Source organism: Amblyomma mixtum, chromosome 8 (assembly GCF_055824585.1).
Source record: "Amblyomma mixtum isolate Tamu chromosome 8, ASM5582458v1, whole genome shotgun sequence".
In the NCBI taxonomy this organism is placed as follows: Eukaryota; Metazoa; Arthropoda; class Arachnida; order Ixodida; family Ixodidae; genus Amblyomma; species Amblyomma mixtum.
In genome coordinates, this window is record NC_143019.1 from 65,637,505 (window position 1) to 65,656,040 (window position 18,536).

Here is an 18,536-nt window from a genome sequence, read left to right on the forward strand (position 1 = left end):
GAGTGAATCGAAGCGCAACGGGCGTTGCTTCGAATCGCTCGCCAATGAAGGAGCGTTGTTACTCCTTTCTTTCTTTTCTAGCAAGGCGATCAGGTAGGCGTTCCTGCTGAATTCTTTCTACGAGACAGATTTTTTTTTCTTTTGTCTAGCCTCTCCAGTCTGACACATGCCACGTGCGAAGCATGTGTTCCGTTTCGCCAACAAGCACTCTTCAAACTAGACGTGCACTGCGGCGCATACATCAGTCCTTCCTTGCGCGTTTGTACAGCCTTTGTCAAAAGTAACCAGGCTGCAAGGTTTGCTTCTAGCTCGTACAGTGGAGCCATTACAGCTTCCCTGAAGTTGAAATGGTCGTTAAAGGTAAGGACTGGGGGTCTTCTTACCTTCCAAAACCTTTTGATCGTTAGGAAAGCCACAAGGGCTCGACTATACAAGCTAGGAGCAAACCATGCAGCCTGGTTACTTTTGACAAGACGGTACGTCGCTGTGTACATGGCAGAGAAACGAAGATTTCTCAGTGCGCACTTCTGTTTTTTACCCCCAACCCCCAAGGAAAAAAAAAAAAAAAACTAATAGCAACCGTGGCAGATTCACGTTCGGCTGTTCTTCTTGTCCGAAAGTAATGTACGCTCTTCCTTTCGGTGAATACCGTTGTATACATGGGCGCAGTCTTGCTTCCACATTGTCAAAAGCGCTTTCAAATTACCGCGAAGAAATGGCACCAAACTAAAAAAAAAAGGGGAGAGGGGGGGGAGAGAAAGCCTAAATATTTCTGCCAAAGTGTGTTAGATGTGGTAACTAGCAGGAACAACAAGTGCGGCTGCTATTCTTTCTGACCTCCCTCCAGCAAGTATACGTGCAAGTGCTTACAGTCAGATACAAACGGAGAACGCAGTTGCGAATGCCACTGAAAGGAGGCCCTCCAGCTAACTGCGCTGATCGGTTCTCACGACGTTGCACGGTTTATCTCTTGAGCGTGAAATCACAGGTGACTGGCAAGTGCCTCCATGAAACGGGATCAACCGCGACGCGATGGCAGTCGGACGACGCCATTGGCCACGGGCCTCCTGTGAGCGTCATCTGCCGCTTCTATCTGGACTTGCATATCCTACTACAGTCTAGTGGCGCCATCTGGTTTGGTCTTGCGCAAACTTGGGCAACAACGTTGTTATAGGGGTCAACAAGGGGAAGCTTTGGGTCAGTTGGTCTGACATGTTGGAGAGGAGGAATAACCGCAAACTTGACAGGACTGAAGAACGAGCTCGTCCTGTCCTCTTCTCGTTCTTCAGTCCTGTCAAGTTTGCGGTTATTTCTCCTCTCCAACTTGTTATAGGGGACACGTACTATAGGCGATTTCTATCCGTAGTGCATTTTCTCGACAGCAGTATCTCGGGGCTAATCCAAGTGCAGTTTTAACGCAACGCGATAGTGTTGAGGACCCGGGTCAAGGAAAAGCTGGCGCCGTCGTTGGCGTCCGTTGTCGAAGTCCGTTGTCGAAGTCCGTTGTCGAAGTCCGTTGTCGAAGTCCGTTGTCGAAGTCCGTTGTCGAAGTCCGTTGTCGAAGATCATTGTCGAAGATCATTGTCGAAGATCATTGTCGAAGATCATTGTCGAAGATCATTGTCGAAGATCATTGTCGAAGATCGTTGTCGAAGATCGTTGTCGAAGATCGTTGTCGAAGATCGTTGTCGAAGATCGTTGTCGAAGTTCGTTGTCGGCGTTGTCTACCACGAGCGAAAAATCCACGAAAAATCCCCAAATAAGCAATTTGGGTGATGGCAGGTGGGACACCTATGTCACGCGACCTTTTGGCGTCATCACAACCTGCCCATCTGATTGTGAGCAAGCTGCCATGCCCACCGTGGCAGATGGGAGTTAGTGGGTCGCGAGACGTTCATCGGGAAAAGGAACCCTGGGTCTCACAAGACCCACTGGTGGCAGCACCTGCCATCGCAGGGCAGTGACGCATCGCTTTACCGCTGCACCTGGAGTGTTATGAGGACTCCCAGGGATCTACGAACATTAAGTAGAGAATGGCCAATTCCGCTATGTGGGAATTAACCCGTTGACGCTATCGCTTCATACCCGTAAGGCGGAACTTAAGTATCCCCTCCAGTTTTCCTTGCAAGGTCATTTGAAGGTCATTTCGTCACCGCTGATTTCACGGTATCGCTTCTTAGTGAAAACGCAAAACCGAAACTATAGCAAAGTGGTGCCACGATTTCTTTTTCACTTAACAAGGCGTTTTGAAGTGGAATACATGTAAGCATGGTGTGATAACGACTGCTTATGAAAAGTAACTGTTCCCAGAAAAAACTGCCATAGTGATGTCATACGGAATCAGTTACAAAAAAATGACTTTCGATTCGCGTAGTTGCGCTAGCGTTGTATATAGCCATTGTTTTGCACTGTTTATTGTCCAACTGCCACCCAGGTCACGTGACCTTGTGGCGTCATCACAGCCTGCCAGATATATATATATATATATATATATATATATATATATATATATATATATATATATTGTCACGTAGCAGTTGGTACAGGTAGCGCCGCGTCCAGACGGCAGAGGAACGCCAACACCGAGATGATGCCAGCGCACACCGAGACGGCCAGGATGGAACGTCGAGCTTCGTCTTCTTCAGCCGCGAACCGCGTGGCGCACGAGCTGCGTTCCGAACAGCCGCCGAGCGGCTATTGTTGTAGACGCGGCATTACCCTCCCTCTCGGAAAGAGCATCGGCCCGATGCTTTAACAAGAAAATAGGGAGAAAGAAACAAAAAAAAAAACAGAGTAACGCACAGCACCGAGTCACTGAATGTCTCGCGAAAAATAGGGCTTCATCCGCACTACATGAACAATCTCTGGTCTCTGCTGACGGCGAGTAGTCCGGGAAGCCCCATCAGGGAGGACTTCATAGGTTACGTCGCTTAGCTGACGGAGAACTCGGTAGGGGCCGAAATACTGCTTGAGCAGTTTTTCGGAAAGGCCACGGCGTCGAATGGGGGTCCATACCCACACTTTGTCGTCCGGGGCGAACGTCATCAGTCTGTGGCGGCGGTTGTAACGTATATATATATATTGTAAGCACAACATGCGACCTTCGTCTTCATCTGTACATATCCATCATCATCGCTCAAAGCACAACATGCGACCTTCGTCTTCATCTGTACATATCCATCATCATCGATCATCTTCTTCTTCGAAGGGTTGGTCGCCATACTTGCGGGTGCCATTAAAGCTCGCTCCATCCTGCGCTCTGTCTCCTGTCTCACAAGTGGTGGAGGTGCGGGGTATATATATATATATATATATATATATATATATATATATATATATATATATATATATATATATATATATATATATATATATATATATATATATGTATATGCCCACGCACACCTAGGCAAACCATCCCTGTGTCAGTCAGTATGTGCGATGTTATGTGCCCGGCTTAATTCTCTAGCATCGTCAGGAGTCCCCGCGATCTATTTCCGCGTTTTGAGGAAGAAATACTCACGAGGTAAGACGGAGGACCAAATAGTGACCTGTGCATGGAGTTAGCTGTGCAACATATGCAGCAACAAGTGCAGTTTAATGCGCAAACGTCTGCCACCGTACTGGAATTAGGTAAAGGCATTTTTGTGCGAAAAAAATTCCAGGTCAATAACCATTGTCTTCACGTGGACCAAGCTTCGCCACCTTATAGGGACAAACACAAAGCGTCAAAATGGCTGCTATTATAAGGATTCTTTCGAAATTTCATGATGCGGAATAATGGCCCCGGCAAAGACGTGCGTTGAAAAGCCGCTTTTCTTACGTAACCCCGTGGCGGAGCCATGCGGACATCCCCGAATGATCACCGAGCAAGCCAGCCAACCAGCCATGTCAAAAGTAACCAGACTGCATGGTTTGCTTCTAGCTTGTATAGTTTAGTCCTTGTGGCTTTCCTAAAGATCAAAAGATGTTGGAAGGTAAGAACAACCCCAGTCCTTACCTTTAACTACCATTTCAGCTTCAGGGAAGCTGTAAGGGCTCCACTGTACGAGCTAGAAGCAAACCATGCAGCCTGGTTACTTTTGACAAAGACTGTACCACTGGCAGCAGCTAGCTTTCTAGGTCTTGCGCGACGCCGCAACCCTACCAGCACACCCTCCGTTCTCCTTTACCTGCCGTCGCCGCGGTGACCCCTTCACGCAAGAGACGGTGCGACTGGAGAAGGGAGCGTCCGGTAAAAGACGTCATGCCTTGCCCCCCTCTTTACCCTCATGTAGAAGCGCGCGCTTGTCTTCCAAGCACAGGCGTAGCAGCACTGAGTGACCGCGAGCGCATAATAGGGCTGGCGAAAAACGAGCCCCCTCCCTTTCCAAAAAAATACAACCAAAGCAAAAGGCGCGCCGTCGCATGTCGGTCGTCCGAAACACGGCCTGGCCTGCGATGTCCCCATTGTTTCGTTGACGGTCAAGTTCAAGTTCAGCGGCGGGCAGCCAGCCGTCTCTTCTTTTTTTTTTTGTATATGTTCATTTCGTGCTCGTTGCCTCATACACCGCGTCGCTTCTTGGGCCCTCGTTGGGAAGGGCCTTTCATTGCAGCCTTACTTGTCCACCTTCCTTCTTTTTCTTTTCTCCCTCCCTCTCACATTTCTTCGGCTTGTTTGCAGAAGTGAGGCGCTCGCACGATTCAAAACTTTATGTAAGGCGCTGCTTCGCGAACTACCAGTACAGTCCAGATGCAGTCCAGAGCACGCACGAGCGTCGGAGCGTTCAGCTATTTCAGTGTGTGTGTGTGCATATATATATATATATATATATATATATATATATATATATATATATATATATATATATATATATATATATATATACTGGAAATTGCTGAACACTCCGACGCTCGTATTCGTGTGTGTGTATATATATATATATATATATATATATATGTCAGTACAGTCCAGAGCACGCACGAGCGTCGGAGCGTTCAGCGATTTCCAGTGTGTGTGTGTGTGTGTATATAATTTCGAGTGTGTGTGAAGGAAACCAACAGCCAGTGAAACCAAGGGGCGTATGTTTTTTTTTCTAATTTGTGATGTTAATCAATCGGATATTATTAGTGTATTTTATCGCTTAAAGATAATTGATTACGAAGCAGAAGAAAAACAACCGCATGCCACCGCTGGGATCCGAGCTCACGACCTCCGTCTATATACATATATATTGTCACGTGCTTGCACAGAGCCTCGACGGAAGAAGCAGAAGATGAAGGACCAGCAGAGAGAAAGGAAGAAAAAGAGCTGAGGGACGCTGGTAGGCTTCCTGCTTCCATCCTACCCCGCACCTCCACCAAACTGTTACGTGCTTAGCACGCACGGGGGGTTATTCACAGAGGGGATCGGTCGGAGCAGGATGGAAGCAGGAAGCCTACCAGCGTCCCTCAGCTCTTTTTCTTCCTTTCTCTCTGCTGGTCCTTCATCTTCTGCTTCTTCCGTCGAGGCTCTGTGCAATATTTAGAGAGCGAGTGAAAGCTGAAAAGCCGAAGCCCGACCGTAACGGAACTTGCTTAGCGTGCTTTTTATGCCGACTGTTTTAACGTTAGTAAACGGTTTATCTATGCGTATAGCATGCATGCATAGTTTTGGACAGGCTCTGTACCGAGGTACAGCATTCAGACTTGGTATCCGCGTGACGTCACCAGCTTCCAGTGAGCGCCTTGTTGTGGTGCAGAGTTTGGTGTCGGTGAGAGCCGTTACCGTAGCAGTCGCCTGGGAATCCGTCTGGCCTCGTGGGCTCAGTGAAGCTCATTTTGGGGTACACTGAACAAACTCGCCGTTTCCAAGAGAGAAACACAAGGACGGAAAGGCAGGGAGGTTAACCAGGCGATGCCCAGTATGCTACCTTACACATGAGAAGGGGACAAATGGGGAAAAAAGTAAAAGAGCGGCAACGAAATGCGTTTTTCAAGTGTCCATCGACCAATATGTCAAGGGTACAGCGCACTATAAGCTTAAAGTTTATAGACGGGAGCACGCCCTTACAAAAACAGTTTCAGACAGTCTATAGAATGTCTATAGACTGTCTATAGAGTGTCTCTAGGATGTTGTCTATAAAGTCTATAGACTGCCTATAGACCAATCCTAGAGTACAGTCTATAGACAATACAAATTCCATAGGCAGTCTATAGACAATCTATAGATGTATGGCCATACACTTTTAGTAGGCTTTTGTCTATAGACAGTCTATAGACTATGAATTGACAAAGTAATATCTCTAGGAAGTCAATAGAGCCAATAATAAGTCTATAGACTGTCTATAGACCATTTTTATAAGGGACAACCCCGGGTCCTTTAAGAATCTCAGGAGCGCTTTCACCGCTTTCCTTTGTGAGGAAGATTGTGTCCAAGGCCCCAGAATCTTGGATTATGTTACAGGACGCGGGCGATGTCAGACAATGCTTTCGGAAACCGCACGTCAGGCACGGTGTTCTTTTAGCACCATCCAGGTCCTACACCGTGACCGCCTCCAATCTCAGCGTCCTATAGTACAACAGAACCGCGGGTACGTGTTGTGGCGTATGCACCTGTGCAGCTGTCTCTTCAGATACCCCGCAAGGAGTTGTTGAGATTTTCTCTTCACCGTCGTAGTAAGTATTACAACAGGCTCCACTTGATCTCGTGGTGGTCGCCAGTATGACACCACAACGGCATCAAATAGGAAGGGACTAACTACACCCCTAGACACATCCTCTTTTCCACATCTGCCTTCTATACTCAGCATTGCCTAAACGCCTCTTCAACTTTTATTTCCTATATGTTCTGGTAACCATTATACCCGGAAGGTTTCCTGGGTCGTTATTTGGAGCCCTATAGATGCTCTCCTCGGTGTAGCCTCGGTGAGGCAAAATTCAGTTCTGGGGACGGTTCGGCGAAAGAGAAGCTTCCCCATGAGAAATGTGAAAAAGTGTTCCTTCGGATGTGCCGTGGCTCTGCTTTGCGAAAAATTATCTCGCTGCTCCCCTGCAACTGCCCAGATGAAGGGTTGCTGCAGCATGGATGTGCTTTTGGGGGTGTCGACAAGACCCTTGCCACACGTCAGATTTAATGTCATTTGCATCGCATGACGCTCGTTCAAAATGAACACTTCTGTGCTGTCACACGAGAAAACATAATGGCGTTCGATGCAAACGACATTAGGGATGCACTGAGTTCGTGGAATCCATTCTCCCGCGCTCTGCGAGCAAATGTACTATCACGACACTAGAGACTCGGCGAGAATATCCATTTAAATTAAATTACAAAAGCGCCGGAACCATTATAATATCATTTGCATAAATAATTTTGTAGTCATTCATTTATTCATATGAAACACGCGAAATAGCGTAGTAAAAAAGAAAACTGCCATTCTCGCCACAAGTCATACCAGTGGTTGGGCGGCCATGTTTCTTTACAGAGACTTCCATATTGATTTCTACGGATTAAAACAAAAAAAAAGTGCGCCAGCTACTGGTATAATCGGAGCAAACATCGCTCACAAGGTAGCACGTTATTGGGTACGTTTTTTTTTTTTTTTAGATGTAAGTAGACATCGGTACTTTCTTTTGTAATCAGTGAAATGTCGCCCGCGGATCCTGTATTCGGAAAGGCTGCGTGAGCAGCCGGAACAAGGGGCGGCGCCTACTGCCGGTTGGATGAGCAACCGGTGCCTTTCCTTGAAGACGCCGTTTCGTCTGTTCGTTAAAAATTTACTCGAGCCGCCGTTCCTGCTAACAAACGCCACAAAAATGTAACAGTACGCTTCAGCACAAACGAGCAACAACCCGCTCAGCTATACTGAGTCGGGCTTTCGGTTTCTTTTAGTCCGGCAGGTGCAGCAGCCTGTCGGATGAGCTGCTTGGCTGTCGTCTGCAAAAACTGTACTTGCAGCCTGCAAGCGTTGTGTTCTTAATTCTATAAAATTGAAGACAAATAATGATGTTTAATTACATCTCAAAGAATGCAGACGATAATACCTCTTCTTTTATTAGGCGTTCTGCGTCTCCTTTTAAGCAAGCATTGTTAACTTTTCGTCCGGCAAGTGCAGCAGCCTGTCGGATGAGCTGCTTGGCTGTCGTCTGCAAAAACTACTTGCAGCCGGCAGCAGTGTGTTCTTAATTCTATAAAATTGAAGACAAATAATGATGTTTAATTACATCTCAAAGAATGTAGACGATAATACGCTACCTTTTCTTGTATTAGGCGTTCTGCGTCTCCTTTTAAGCAAGCATTGTTAGCTGCATCACGCCGCAGCAGGCTATAGCACAACTTCCGCGCCACGCCTACCCTACCTGACTTGGGAGGGGACTTTGTTGCTGTCTTCCCTGATCTCTTGTCCGGAGCCCAACAGACACTTTTCTTTCGCTTTAAACAGAATGATTACAAAAAAACTCACCCTCGCCGCAGCGTCGTCAAAGGCTGCCTTGTCGGCTGCCGTGAAGGCCGCGTCGACGACCTCGGGCAGTAAATAATCAAACGGGTGGGCGCCAAGCGAACAGTACACACATACAAATGACCACGACGCCACACACACGCCTCTGGCGTCACCACCGGCATCCAGGGTCACACGCACACTGCGTCCTCCGTTCCCACGCACGACGCCCAACACGGGCAGCAGCAGCACCACCACATACTCGCGGCGAAAAGGACCCTGTGCGGAGTCTCCGACGAAATGGCACGTTTTTGAAACTCGTGCGAGTTGGCAGAGGCGAAGATGCGTCACACCAGCACGTATTCCGCGAGTAGGACCGTGTTCGGCACCTGAAAGACGCGTCAACAGAAAAACGTTTCGGGAACGAGCACAGACGTCTCTATTGACAACCGTATCACGCGTGTACTATCGGGGACAAAAGAGTATACTCCACGCGGCGGGAGCAGAGCAACGGAAAACTGCGTTGCAACGCCAGGCGGCATCTGGGAACAAGACAGCCAATGCGTGACCTTTATTATCAGCAGGCATGTCGCTTGGCTCGTTACAACGTTTCTTGCTTTTAGCTCGCCAAAATGCCGCAGTTTTCCGTTGCTCCGGCTCCCGTCGCGTGGAGTATACCACTTTTGTCCCCAATAGTACGTTCTCGCGTTTTAGTTCGCATACGATACCTGACCCGCGAAGATGTTTCGTAGAACGCGCAACCACAGCGAGGACCCGGGGTCCAGCGTGCCCTGAACGGCTTCGTTGCATTAAAGTTTTTCTCTCTCACACAACCAGATTGGACTTGAGTCCGGCTAGCTGCGGAACAAAGCTTTTTAGCGACGGTCGATAACCTTTATTCCGGTGCGCAGAGCAAGTTGTGAGGTGGAAAGCAGACTACGCGTGTACTGCGTCCACTGTCCAGACGTATGCGTGAGAGCGGTCCGTATACCCGAAGCGAAACGCGAATTCAAAAGGCCGACTGACTTCGACGTCGGAAATACAGGTCTAAGCGGCGCGGTTTGCACAAATCGCAGTGTAAACGCTCACCGAGTGCTGTACTGAACTGGGCAGGTGTCCGAACCACGTCGGCGCGCTTTGAAGATCCACGCTGCTTCCGCTTGTGAACTGTATACCGGGGCCGAGGACTGAGTAGCGCATTGCGGAAGACTTCGTCAATGCGCGCACACAGATTTTCACGAACATCAACACCCACACACACGAGCGCCGTCGAAATCTGGCGTCCTCACTCGGACGAATACTGCGCAGTGAGGGTTTCAGACGGGCACCGGCGTATAGTCTATGCATCACCTGGTACGTCATCGCGCCGACGATGCGGCTGGCCCAGGGAAGGCGCCCATATGCGCGCGCGCACCATGACTCCGTCACCGGCGAACGAACGATGACCCTGCAGCTGTTGTCACAGGCTGCCCGGATGACGAAGCAGACAGGCCCTGCGCAAAGACGCACGTATAGTAGTCGCATAGAGACTTTAGAAGGCGCGCCGATGTCAGCGATGCGATGCGCACCGTCACAAAAGGCAGCAGCTACGGCTCAAACACGGGGCGTGCACAAAGAAATGATTCGGTTGTAAATTAGGAAGTTTGGTTTGGTTTATTGGGGTTTAACGTCCAAAAGCAACTCAGGCTATGAGGTACGCCGTAGTGAAGGGCTCCGCAAATTTCGACCACCTGGTGTTCTTCAACTCGCGCTGACATCGAACAGTACACGGGCCTCTAGAATTTCGCCTCCATCGAAATTCAGCCTCCGCGGCCGGGATCGAACCCGCGTCTTTCGGGCCAGTAGCCGAGCGCCATAACCACTGAGCCACCGCGGCGGGGCTAAATTAAGAAGTGTTAGTTTGCCTGGGCCTGCGGCCTTATGCACCTGAATGGCATTTGTGGGGGTATGAGTGTCTTAAATTTTTTTCTTTATTTGTTAAAACATCTTTGCTGAAACTTAGCATGCAGGCATATCACTGGATGCCGATTTTGAATATGCATTAAGATTTCAAATACCTTTCCTGGAAAGAAATGTACGACAAAATAAATTAATTTTATTTAGGTCATTTCTTACGGGCTTTTATGGTTATTTCTCAGTTAAAAAGGGCTTTTTAAGAATAAGCAGACATTTGTAAAGGAAGGTCCAGAGCACATCCTGACTACCTATAATATGCCTATAAATGCCTATAATGCCTATAAAGTCATTTTTTTGTTCATAAATAAATAAGAATGTTGGAAAGAAAAAATAATGTGGCAGTTATTAACCCACACTTGGCCTAATTGCTAATCTATCATGTTTAAAGGAAAAAGGAAAGCTTTAGGATGTGCAGGGGACCTTTGGAAATGTTTACATATTATGAAAAGGGCTTTTTTTAACTGAGAAATTATCATAAAGGCCCGTAAGAAATGGCCTAATTGGGATGTTATTTTGCCATAAATTCGCTTCCAGATGAGATATTTGAAATCTGAATGCATATTTGAAATCAGTATTATAGCTTTGTACACCTGCGTGCCAAATTTCAACGAGTTATGTTGAAAAATAAACAACTTTTTAAGACCGTCATCCACTCTTAACTCCGGCGTCGTTGCGAACACCTTGAACTGATTATCGCATTATAGTTTCGCCCTTCGTTTCATTGTTTTGTTGTTTTTTTCCTCGGTAGTAATCGACTCGACTTCAATATAACAGAAGCTTGGGAAATCGACGCTGAATGACACAGTTACTCGCCCTTTCTTTTCGTAATCGTTTTACTGAACGCCGCCGCGGTGGCGCAGTGGTTATGGTGCTCGGCTGCTGACCCGAAAGACGCGGGTTCCATCCCGGCCGCGGCGGTTGAATTTCTTTGGAGGAGAAATTCTAGAGGCCCGTGTACTGTGCGATGTCAGTGCACGTTAAAGAACCCCAGGTGGTCGAAATTTCCGGAGCCCTTCACGTCCCTCATAGCCTGAGTCGCTTTGGGACGTTAAACCCCGACAAACCAAACCTATTTTACCATTTGTTGGCTCTGACTGCAGATTAACTGCTTCGGGAAAAAGTCCGTGAGGTTCGAAAACCACGCAAAGTCCGCCTACGCCGCCTTAGGGCCTCGAAACTAGGATTTTCGTTTCCCCGCTCACCAATACTTGCCAACACGGACAGAAAACGGATTGTGTCGGCGACCGCCTGACTCCGCAGAGAGGGCTTCTATCCCCGCAGCAGCAGCAGCAGCGGTTGAGCAACATGTCGTTTCGGCCCGCTTCAAAGACAGGAAGGCGTCTTGTTGCGCAACCCCCCCCCCCCCCTCACCCCACCCCTTGAGCGTCGTGTGCTACATTCCTCAGCGACCGTCTTCCGCGGTTCCCCCCCCCCCCCCCCCCCCCTCCCCTGGCTTCGTATACAGTTCGCAGCCGCTGGATTAAGCGTTCGCGCACCTCATACGAAAAGGCCGGCGATTACGGCGACCACCGTGCCACTTGCTCGGAGACAAACCTATATACCTTAACCCCCCCCCCCCCCCCCCGCTTCCTTACTTCGCTCTATCAAGCTTTAGCAACGCGCAAAACCGCATATACGCGTTGTCTGCACTTTTCTTGTAAGGCACGTGCCAGCACCGATAATCTGTCAGGGGATTTGCTCCCCGTTACGCGACGAGGTGGCTTATCTGTCGTTTGCCCCTGCCGGTTCTTGCTTCGGGCGAGGAACACCCGTTTCTTTGCGATGTGCGTTGTGTGTGGGGGGAGGGTGAAATTTAGTTAGAAAACAAACGCATAAGCGGAGACATCCGAGGGGCATAGCTATATGCTTCCGTCTCTCTCTCCTCGTAGCGAGCGGCCCATTTTATTTTGTTATTTTTTGCCAGCTCACAATAGACACCTTTAGCATACCGTGTACCGTGTTAGCGGTACCGTTACCGGAATACAGAGGGCCCGCCAACCGCCGGTGAGCACGCGCTGATTGGTCCCTATGCTGCAGGAGTGCGTGTATCTGCGTACGTGGCGCCATTTCGCGTCGTTAAGACGATTTGCGCATGCACATTGGCTGCGCGCGGGCACCCGGTACTCCGGTACCTGTAACGTGAACACGGTACACGGAATGCTAAAGGTGCCTAATGCGTCTCCCTTCGTGTTCGTTCCATTCCCCCCCCTTTTTTTTTGTTCACGGAATTTCGTTTACTGAAGTTGTTTTGCAGCGAAGCTGTTTAGTGGCTCACTTTGTGACGTTGCCGTAACACCTCACGTGAAGACACGCGGGATCGCTAATCGATCACGTCACAGGCAGCAGGGAGCTCTCTCCGAGCGCGCTGTGCACTGTTGTTGGTTGCGTCTCTTCATTGTAACGCAAATAACCGAACTAAAGCACGGGGCAGCTGCGCTTGTCGAACGCACTGAGAAAGCGTAATTGTACAGGCATTTTTTCTCCGGCTTTCTAGTGCGAAAGCACTACTTCACGAGGCCAAACCGGCTGACCAGTTTGCGATAAGCATGACCTTGAGGGTGACCTTGGGAATCCATAATAAATAATAAATAACAAATAACTATTACCGCGACTGGGATTCGAACAGACCAGCTTCGCAGGCCGCTGCACGAGAGCACTAGGCTATCGTCGCAGCCGAACACGCCTCGTGCTAAATTGCAACACGCTCTCGCGTTGTGCATTGCACATCGTCTTCTGCATCAGCTCACGATAAAGAAATTATCATGAGTCCACTTGCGATAGTCGCCTGCAACGCTACTTCGCTTGGACGAAGCAACAGCTAGAGTGCGCGCTTTGCTGTTCAAAAGTTTCTTCTAGAAACGCAGCGACTCCCATGCTAATATTATTTAATTTATTTATTTCTCTATTTGTTTTCATTTTAGTGATTATGAAACAGTTCATTTAAAATTTATTTTTATTTTTCTCTCTTTCAATCAATACAAAATTGAACCATTCCATGTGTTGCATTCGAATTTGCACATAAAGCCGTCGTCCCATCTTCGATCTCCCAGCTAACAGGACCCCTGTTGTTGCGTCTTCCAATCTGTCAGCCTATAGCCTATTACTACTCCTTTTCCTCTAAAACTGCTAATCTTTCCAACAGTTCACCGCCTGTGTCTTGGCCACTCCCCCGTAATGGGTGTGTGCCATTTTACTTGAGGCCAACCAACCAACTGCTGTCAAACTAACGTCCGCGCTGTGAGCTACGGGGCGGTAGTGACAGAGAGAAGTGCGCTGCTTGCGTTGCAGTTGACAAAACTGCGGCAGAAATAAGGCACTAGAGCAATACGCGTTGGCCGTGAAAACATTGCTGCAGAAACGCGGCACTGTAGCATAAGCCGACGGCGTACATTGGGTAAATTGACACTCACGATGAAAAAGTTGAAGACGCGCATAACTGGCTCCCTGGGTCAGTGCACATCTCAATCGCACTTTCAGGTACGTGGCGGTGGTGTCCACCTGCAAAAAACAGTGCTTTCGCACAATATTTCATGCTTAGCAATGCTAAACCGCCAGCCATTTTTTTATTTTTTGCATCCGCCTCACGTTCGAGAGGTGCTGAGTTCGACCTCCAGTGCCGCCGGATACCTGTTGCTTTTCTAAAGGGTACAAGGTTTCCTCCGACCTGGATGCTTGGAAAAATGCCTTTGGTCACGTCACCCTGCCTCGATTGAAAACGGGCTGCAATGGTCTTTGTTGCACAACGCGGATTTCGCTCCCTCGCGGGTAGATTTTCCATCGAAGGAAAAAAAAAAAACACAAGGCTCTACCGCTGCAGCTCGAAAGATCCGCACTTCTTGGTTCATGATTCTAAGATGCGCCAAATCGCAACAAATGACGAATGCATGAGAAGGGCACGGAACAAATTGAGAGCAGCTAGCGCTTGTCCCTGGTCCATTTTTCTCGTGCGCTCGTCTTGCGCTTTTGCACGTTTGTACCATTGCGCTTTGAAGCTATTGCGCATTTCTTCAGCATTTAAAAAAATATAACTGCCACCTCGGTTGTTGTACTTTTTGAGCGTTAGCTCTTGTTAGCTCCTTCCTCAGTTTCGCGCCGTCGTCGGCGTCCGCAGTGCCACCTGCCACGTGTGCAAGAGGCTGAAATTCCCTCTCCACATTTAGGGCGAGGAGGAAAAGGGGAAGAGGCTGAGAGGGTCGGAGGCGACGAGTGGTCTAGGCGTGGCTTGGGCGAACGCCTCGGCTGCGGGAGATGGTTAGTTTGAAACCCACCGAAACCCACCACCAAAAACCCTGTGCAGGGTATCACTGCAGTTCTGCGTAAGTCTGGATTCATCTCCGGCTGTCCGATTTTGCGAGAAAAAATACAGAACATGTCTGTGAAAAATTATTTTCTGTCACAGCGTAGCTAACGCTCAAACATTCGCGTTACGCTCTCGTGACCGCGTTGTGATTCTTTTTTATTATTAACGGTTAGAGCTGAATGATGTCGCATCTAATCCAAAGTTTGCTGTTGTTTCTTCCTCGGGAGCCATTTGGGCGCTGCAAACATCCCCACCATCGGCGGCATATGGTGTCACCAGCTGGTGGAGTAAAAAGTGATGTGCCCTGGAAAGAAGCACATTCCAAACTTCCATTTGAAATAACGGCTTCCAATTCCGTCACGCGCAAAGAAGTTTCAGCTCATCATTGGAAACTTACTGCACCCCCTTGGTGTGAAACTTTCGCGTCAGCCGCAAGGGGAAACAGCTGTCGAACCGAGATCGGCAGAGGCTCTTCCTCTGGTATTTCTTCGGTTGTTTACTTGCCCCCCAATTCTGAGCGACTGCGTACACTACTGCCATTTCTGAAGCATTCCAGCGCCCTGGGAGGAGTATCTAAAGCCTCAAAATGTGCCCCGTATAGGCAAGAGAAAAGGAAAAGAAAAATAGTCGTCACGCCATACGAAAGGCCACAAACAGGGCATCGCTTTCAGAGGACGAGTGTGAGGTTCACGTCGGCATCTATAGCACGTGCATGCGTCGTCTGGCTGATAGGGGAGCAGAGTACACGACCGGCGTTGTTGTGCTGCGCACCCTGTGACATTTCCGTCTGAATATATACAAGCTTGTCGGACGCGATAGGGCCCGAATAGAGCCGCCGACGGAGAGGGCAGTCGTGTAACGCATAGGAAGGAGGTGGAGGTAGCTACAGCTATAGGGGCCTTGCGAAAGGGAAGGCAAGGGGGGGGGGGGGGGGGGGGGAGGCACGAGCGCTAAGTGCCCTCTCGCCCGCGAAAGCGGGACCTTAGCTCGGGCACGTCGTGCTCGTGGTTGCAAAGACACGCACGCATAGGCATGCAGGCGGCGAGGGCGAAAGAAGCCCGGAAGATCGTTCGATATCAAACGACATTGCCGCCAAAGCCGCCGCCGCGCTGCGTGCCTGGACGTTTACGGGCGTTGACATCTGGGCGCCAAGCTGCGGTGGGACTCTCGTGTTGTGTATACCCGCCGTGTATGGGCGACGCGCGACGCGTCAACTTGGCGCGCCACGCGGCGAATAGGAAAACCACCCCAACGAGGAGAGGTGTGCACCGATTAGGCGGATAGCGGTGCTTGCTTTTTTATTAAAGTAAAATCTGTAGCTCAGATGGAAATTTCACAAGTGGGACCACTTGAAGTGGGCTATTGGACAGGGACCACTTGCAAGTGGGACCCTTTGGCAAGTTGGACCATTTGGCATGTGGGACCATTTGGCAAGTGGGACCATTTGGCAAGTGGGACCATTTGGCATGTGGGACCGTTTGGCAAGTGGGACCCTTTGGCAAGTGGGACCCTTTGGCAAGTGGGACCATTTGGCAAGTGGGACCATTTGGAAAGTGGTCCCACTTTCCAAGTGGTCCCTGTCCAATAACCCACTTGGAAAGTGGGTTATTGGGTGAATTCCCACTTCATATTTTCACCTGGGTATATATCCATATCAATTCTCAGAATTCCGAAAACGCGGTTACTCTGGGCGCTGTGGTCCGACAAATTTTGGCTATGTCGACGAGTTTCGTGCACTGGAGAGGTTGCTTTGCTTGCAAGCTTCTCGAAAGCGCATGTATTTTGACGCGATGTAGCCGAAATTTGTTGGGCCACAGCGCCGAGGGTAACCGCGTTTTCGAAATTCTAGAAACTGATATGGATATTACTTACGGTGGACTGCACACCTGTCAATAATTAGGGAGCCTAACAGTAATAATTCAGAAGTTAATTATTCAATATCAGTTACACAGCGCCTGCTATAGTTATAACGCACGCATTAGCTGTATTCTGATGTTGTCTTTGTCAAAAGTAACTAGGCTGCACATTTTCCTTCTCAGTCGTATATTAAAGCTATTATGCCAGCCCTCAAGGTCTAAATCTCTGGCATGGTAAGAAGAACCCCTGTTCTCACCTTCAAAGCACTTTTTGATCTTTAGGGAAGCCGTGAAGGCTCTGTTATACGAATGAAGAGCAAACCATGGAGCCTGGTTACTTTTGACAAAGACTGTACTACTTCACTGATAGTGCTATGCCGAAAACAGCGCTCTTACAACTGAAAAAGTCTATTTTTAAAAGTTGTGTAAAGTCTTAGTCCGGTTTACAACGCGCAGCGAAACTAGTTTCACGGACGATTTTAAGCGCTCTCGTCTCGAGCGACCACCTTTGAGCACCTGCCGGTTAGGACACGCTGGCGACAGAAGAGGTCCGCGCACACAATCGCAACGGCATCGCTCCACATTTCGGGCGGGGTGCAGCTTGCACCACGTCGTCGAGCAGGCGGCCGACCTTGGAGGACGCCGGGGCAAGGACGCCGACGCTTGCTTCGGTGTACACCCTCTCCCTCCCCTGTGTATGTTATTACGTAGTACGGGCGAGCAGCGAGGGGAGCGCCCGGTGGCCAACAAGCGCATGGGCGTCTTTAATCGCGCCGGCCGGCCGGTGCGGCGAAACAAGGGGAGGACGCCAGTCAGGACCTCGCCGAGTGTGTGGACGGTGCAGGCCACCGCTCAGTCTAGTCGGCGCGAACACACACACGCACACACACACACGCACTGCGGTCGCTCCGTCCGCTGATGCCAACTTGCGATAGTGCACAATGTAACGGATGTGTGTGCTGTTGCAATCGGCTTCTCCGCCGTATACAAACTGCGCTGTACAGAGGCCGTTGGTCGCCGCCGTGCATTATACTTGCTGAGCGAGTTCCCACGCGGTGATGTTAGCGGTATTCGCCTGTTTACCCCTCTTGGAGGGATGGCTGCATGCTGGGCATTATCTGGGACAAACGGAGTCGGTCGTTATGTTGTTACTTGAAAGACTAGCGTTCACCTGCTGGCCCTTAAGAGAAGGTGATCCATATCAGCCTGTAGGCAGTATGGATCCAGATGGCGAAATGCCAAGCCCCCCCCCCCCCCCCCCCCTTTTTTTTTAATCTTGATCCGAGTGCTGTTGGTGACTTGGTTCAAGGGAACTCGCGAGAAGGGCCAAGCCGCGAACTTGACAGCAAGTTAGAGACGCTTGGAATATGATACAGTGTCCTTGCAGCAGACCATCACGTCCAAATGGCCAAGCAGTAATGATCGGTTCGCGTGAGCATAGGTGCCATATAGGCATATTCTTAAAGGAGGGCAGGGGACAAAGCTCACTGCAGCGCCTTCACCTTTTGGTTCATGTCACCTGAGAAGCAGTGGAGATTGTGGGAGGAAATTTCGCGCCGCCGTAGCCGGCGTCCTTCATAACCCATGTGTCCCTTTGAAACATTAAACACCGCAATTTACAATGTACAGTTTCGAGTGGTTGTCATGCAAGTCGTTCTTTGTACTGGGCCAGCTACTGGTCGTAAAAGTCTGTTGGTCAGAATATTAATGTGGAAACATTACTAGTCTCGTTACGAGAAAAGCCGGCGACATGTTTGTGTTTGTATTCGCCGATGGTATAGAAAATTCCAGCGACGGCAAGAAAATAGGGTGATGTCATCAAGCGGCCGTATGACGCGCACAGGAAGCCGAGCACCGTCACTTCAGACAGTCCTATGTCGTTTGCCTATGTATGCTCCCCACTGATCGACCTCAATGTGGCGAGCGCCAGTTTTCCCGACATTCCCAGCAAACCAAAAACCTCTCAGAGACGTCTAGCTAGACGTCTCTGAGAGGTTTTGGTTTGCTGGTTTAGTAACAAAACTGCTA

General features: G+C 49.3%; 1 pseudogene across 1 annotated transcript in view; it reads left to right on the forward strand.

Annotated features, from left to right (window-relative positions):
- The window catches only part of LOC149332772 (cysteine-rich motor neuron 1 protein-like), a 153,083-nt pseudogene that overhangs the window by 108,777 nt on the left and 25,770 nt on the right, over window positions 1-18,536 (forward strand). The gene's annotated exons all lie outside the window — the stretch shown is intronic.